At 37.3% G+C, this 6,000-nt stretch overlaps 1 pseudogene; it reads right to left on the bottom strand.

Moving 5' to 3' along the window:
* Positions 1–1,754: 1,754 nt before the first annotated feature.
* LOC119528814 lies at positions 1,755–3,232 on the bottom strand (annotated as a pseudogene).
* Between the last annotated feature and the right edge of the window lie 2,768 nt (positions 3,233–6,000).

The following is a 6,000-nucleotide window of genomic DNA, read 5'->3' as shown; positions in this document are numbered from 1 at the left end:
CTCATCCTTGTACTTCTGTTAATTTTATTTTTACACATTTTGAGTTTATATTTTAGGCATGTACAAGGTGATAATTATTATGACTCACAGTAAATTTTGATTATCATTTTTTCATTTTCATCATTTATTATTATTATTTTTAAATTCAATCCTGTGTCTGATATTAGCATGGCTATATTGGTTTTCCTTTTTTATTTGTCTGATAAGAATTTTATTTATTAAATTCTCTTCACTTTTTTTGAGGTCTTAATATTTTCCTGAGTCTTTTGTAAGCATAACATACTTGATTCTGGAATAGGCACAATTCTAAATGGTTCACAGTATTCCCGCCCCTAGTACACATACTCTGTACAATCCCCTATCCTTGACTGTGGTTATGGCCAGTGAACATGATGGATGCCACTCTGTGATTAAGTTAGGTTATGTTAGACGGCAAATGTGAGGGCATTTTTGCAAATGCAAATGCAACCTAATCAGTTGACCTTGAGTTAAGAAGAAAAGAAAATAATCATGATTGGGTCTAACTTAATCATGTGAGCCCTTTAAAAGAGGATCTAGGGGTCAAAGATTAGAAACAGTAGAGACTCTGTTTTATGCTGCCCTTGAAGAAGCAAGCCACTCTAAGTTTTATAGCTACAAGGAAAATGAAAATTGCCAACAACCACATGAGCCTGGAAGAGTTTCTAGAGCTTCAAATGAGACCTCAACCCCAGCCAACACCTCTATTGCAGCAATAGGCCCAGCTAAGTGTACCCACACTCCTGCCCCATGGAAACTGTGCAGAAATAGTTGTGTGTCATTTTAAGCTGATAAATTTGTGGTAATTTGTTATTTAGCAATAGATAACTTGTGCTTTTTTTGGTATAATATCAGTCATTTTTTTTTTTTTCCTGCTTCCTTTAAATTGCATGTTTTATGTCTCACCATCCCAGCAAAAACACAGAATCCCCATCATACCCATCCCAAACTGGTTTCTAGTAGGCTAAAATTATGGGAACTCTTGGGAAAGCAACTGATGCTGAGGCCTCCTAACCTGGGGGTACAAAAGTGTCTGCAAAACAGATGGAAGGAAACAGTGAACTGGCCCAAATCTTCAGGCGTCAGTTGACTTTGCAAATACAATATGTATCCTTAAAACTGACAGTCTGGAGGGGAACAAGTGACATGAGAAAGTGAAGTTGAAATTGCCTCCTATTAGCTCACCCTTTCAACATTAAACAGAAACCAGTAGGGAACTGGTTCCAATATTTCACCACATATATTTCTTCTCACGCATTCTAAACTGAGAATGCCATATGAATGGGTCACTGCAAAATGCAGCAATTTAATTTTTCTCCAATCAAAATAAGAAATAAACCAGTGTGATTTCATGTTTAATAACTTTTGAAGGTTTACAGCAAAGTATTTTTGTTTCTATGTATGAAGGTTTAAAAAAAACATTGTATTTCATACAATAAAAGAGCAACCAATTTCACCATTGACTAAAATTAAAAACTAGGATTCTCTTTAAAATTAGACCCAAGTGTCATTTAGGAATTTAGCTGTAGGCTACAGTGCTGACATCATGACAAACGAAAGTGTACGGTTGGGTCTACTTTTGTTTTGGTTTTCTCTTCACTACCCAATGCATATTGATTAAGTTCTGGAAATGTTCCAATTGTAAGGCAGGAATCGTTTTGGATTCCTCCATGGTTATGCTCCTTGGGTTGGATACTGGAGGGTGGGGCACCATTTGCTGGACCCATGTTGACTACCTAGAAGTCATCAAGATTAAAAAAATCATCGTGTCCTCCTTGGTATTCCATTCCCTGGAAATCTTCTTGGTAACACAAAATACCTCCAATTACAACAAACCCTTTCATAAACTGGGATCATTCTTTCAACTTATCTGTGACAATTTCCAATGTTGCACTGAATTTTTTTATAGTTGTTAGCAAACTATTCCAGCAGGGGCATGCTCTCAATCAGGTCATGTTCCTGCCCTGTCTCTTTGTCTATGAAATGATATTTATCCTTCTCTTGTTCTGGAACTAGATAGAGAATATTTTTTTCTTCTGTGCCTTGGCAATGAAGAACATATCTCATTATATCCAGATTTTCATAGACTATTAGAATCTCTGCAGTGCCTATTTCTAAAACCTTTAGTCTACCATTAACTCCAAAACCGTACTTGCCCATGTCCTGGCTGATTTCATCAAAATATCCTATTAATGTCTTCTCAAGTAAATTTCATGCCAGGGAGAACTTCAGTACATAACTCAATATTTGGTTGAATCCATTTTCATCACCATAGGAGATAGCTAATTTTAAAACTTTTGATTGCAGCCTCTGATCAATCACAGTAGATCGACTTATTTCAGTTTTAAAGTCAGCTGATCCAGTTAAAACAAGACCAGCCATTCACTTTGTCTCCCAGAAATAAACAGCTGTACAGAAGTCTCAGCTAGTTTGCAAACATAGTCATGATGTTTTTCCATTCTTAAATGGGCAAAACACAAGACAGAATGATCTCCTCTATCATGTTTCTTTGGGAGATCCACAGTGAATTTGTGTAGGACTTCTCTTGTGTTTCCTTGGAGTGAACCATTTCCTACAGTGAAGCCAAACTGGTTATCATCCAAAAGTAGCACTGTAAGAGCTGGAGTATGGAATTTGTTGTCACACAAATATAATGAGCTGTTGATTGTTTTGAAAGGCTCAAAGTCAATGTTGACTTTCTTTTCCTTTCCTTCTTCTGTTACAATTGTTCTACAGCAAACAACCAGACCATTTGGAGGTACTTTGCTATAAAGTTTGAGTCGTTTTTGTACAAATATATAATGACTCCCAGGACTAAGAGGCAGTTTACTTGTGACTTAAGGTTAGATGCAGCTCCAAATTCATCTGCTAACATTTTTGCCACTTGTGAAATCTGGTCTTTGGGAAGAATGATCAAGAAAATCATGCTTGTGCCATTGTTCCAAGTGGTGGTGGGAGGACACCTTCTTGGGCCAACTGTGCAGACCCTTGCCCCTGAGTCAGTAGCTACTATCCAAAGGTCCAAAAGGCAGAAGTTGGCCAGTTCCTGGTTTCATGCAGGGCATGGGTGGCCATCCTGAGGGGTCAGGGAACCAGGAGGACACCCAGGGGCCAGACGTGGCACCTACCCATGGGCCACCTCCAAGCTGTTGATGAGCTTCTTGATCTTTCAGATCTCCAAGTTCCCGTCAACATCACTTGTATTGTCTGCCATCTTCTCGCCTGCTCCAGTCACTGCTTTTTGAATGAGTAGTGCTAGTTTCTTTTATTTATTATATATATCAGACTCTATCTACCATTGTAATTTGTTGTTTTTATTTGCTTCTGTTCTATGTTAAGTTTCTCCTCTTTTTCTGAATTTATAATTTTTTTTCTTAATTAGCCTTTTGATCCTTAACTATTCTAGAACTTTTACATTCTATTTATATTCTAATAGCAGTTATTCATAAAATTTTAGTGTTTATTTGCCATAAAGATCTTAAGTTAATCAATATCTATATTGATATATAAATAATACTAAAACTTTTTGTGACATTTAAAGCTAATGTCTGTCTTCTCATTTTACATGCTATTTTATCTAGCATTTTATTTATCTCTTGATTCTTATTTATTGCCACTATTACTTTATACAGTCATTTTTTAATATATATCCTATTTTTACCTTTTTCTACATTTACCATTCATTTCTAAATCTCACTCCTTCCTCAGGAATTCAGTTCCTACTTTCAATATTTTACATCCTTTTGCAAGATTAGAAGTTCAGTTCCTTTGATATTAAAGTCTCATTGTTTCGACAGAATAACTACATTTTAACCTGACTGATGATTGATCATTTACTGGAGTAGAATTTTACTTACATAGGTTTTCCTTACTCTTTCAGTAAATTTTTATATGTACAAGTCAAAGTTTTGGCAGCTTTATTCGTAGTCTCTATTTCCTGGCTTTTTGCTACTCCCTTCTCTTCCTAAATCCTCCAGTAATAGGATTAAGGCCCACCCTGACTCAGCAGGGCCACAGCTTAATTGAAAATAACATCTTCTCAAGGTCCTATTTACAATGGGTTCACATTCCCAGGAATAGATTAAGAAAATGTTTTTTTTTTCTGGGGTACATAATGCAACCTCCAACACCCAGGTAATTTATATACTTTGCTGCCATTGCAAGTGGTGCCAGTGGCTGATGCTGTCAGTATCCATTCACCTCCCTTCAGCACTCACCATTTCTGTACATTGACTATCTTGTAACTGCCAGCATTTGAACTTCTGCCGAAATGCTCTCTCTTGCCTCTAGAGTTTGCTCTAAGAATGTTAAGCTGGAAGTTCTGGGAAGTTAGCCTCCCACCCCAGAACAGCCCTCAGACAACTGATGGCAATTGGTGGATAAACCCATTCTCCCTAGCTCTTTGGGGGCAGAGGCAACTCTAACATATATTCTATACTGTTTCCTAAAATTCTTCAGTGGGTTCCATTTATCCATTGTGGTGACTTGCTCAGTGTATTCATTTTCTCTTGCTTCTGTAACAAATTCCCACAAATGTAATGGCTCAAGACAGCACCTATTAATTATCTTACAGCTCTGTACTTCTGAAGCCTGACGATGGTCTCACTATGCTAAAATCAGATGTCATTAGGGCTGCTTTCTTTACTGGAGGTTCCAGGGGAATCCATTTCCTCTCCCTTTCACTTTCTAGAGCCTTTGTTCATAGTCCCTTCCTGTATCCTTACACCAGCAATGGGTGATTGAGTTCTTCACACATTGCATCACTCTGACCCTGATTCTCTTTCTCTGATTCTCACTACCTCTTCTATTTGTAAAACCCTGTGATTACATTGGGTCCGCTCAGATGTTCTAGAATAATTTCCCTATTTTAAGGTCAGTTGATTAGCAACTTTAAATCTGCCTGACACCTTAATTTCTCTTTGCCATATAATTTAACATGTTCATGAGTTTGAGGATTAAGATCTGGACATGTTTAGGGAACAATTATTCTGCTTAGTACACTCAGTAATCTGCCTTTACTGGCTTTCTTCTTTTCTCTTTTGTTTCAGCTTTCCACTCCTCTACCAGTACTTCCTGGATCAACTTTGCTTAGCATCTATTTTTTTTTTTTTTTTTAAATTATGCTTTCAATTTTTTTTGTGATTAGTGAGTTGTAATATATTTGACTTTGTATGGTGATCATGTGTCAGCTATTTTACTAATTTCTCATATGTGGTTTATAAATTGAGTTTGTATATATTTAATAATATTACCGATAACTAATGAAAGTATCATTTCATCTTTTTACTTTTAATATATCTTTATTATCTTATTGCTTTTGTTAGATTCTTAAATTCAATGTTGAAAAGAAGTGGCGAGTGTGGACACTGTCTTATTCCTAATTTACACAGACAGCTTCTAATGTTTTCTTACTTTGAATAATGTTATTATTACAAGTTAATAAAATTTATTAAGTTAAAGTAGTTCCTTATATTACTAGTTGTACTGAGTTGAATAGTGCCCCACTCCACCCCACCCCAAATTCATATCCACTCAGATTCTGAGTGGATATAATCAAGGCTTATTTGGAAATAGAATCTTTGGAGATATAAATAGTTAAGATGAGGTCATATTGAATTAGGTTGGCCCTAAATTCAATATGACGGGTGCCCTTATAACAAGAGGGAAATTTGGACACAGAGGCAGATGCAGACTCAGAGGGAAGATGGCCGCGTGCAGACGGAGCCTGAGATTGGCGTGACGCTACCATAAGCCAATGAACACCTGGGCAACCCGAAGCTGAAAGACGCAAGGGGGATCCTCCCATAGATGCTGCGGTGAGAGCATGCATGGTCCTGTTGTCCTCCCATAGATGCTGCGGTGAGAGCATGCATGGTCCTGTTGTCCTCCCATAGATGCTGCGGTGAGAGCATGCATGGTCCTGTTGTCCTCCCATAGATGCTGCGGTGAGAGCATGCATGGTCCTGTTGTCCTCCCATAGAT

The sequence above is a fragment of the Choloepus didactylus genome, chromosome 3, assembly GCF_015220235.1.
Source record: "Choloepus didactylus isolate mChoDid1 chromosome 3, mChoDid1.pri, whole genome shotgun sequence".
NCBI classification, from domain to species: domain Eukaryota; kingdom Metazoa; phylum Chordata; class Mammalia; order Pilosa; family Megalonychidae; genus Choloepus; species Choloepus didactylus.
Note: the sequence above shows the minus strand (reverse complement) of the source record. Positions and strands in the feature narration are given on the sequence as shown.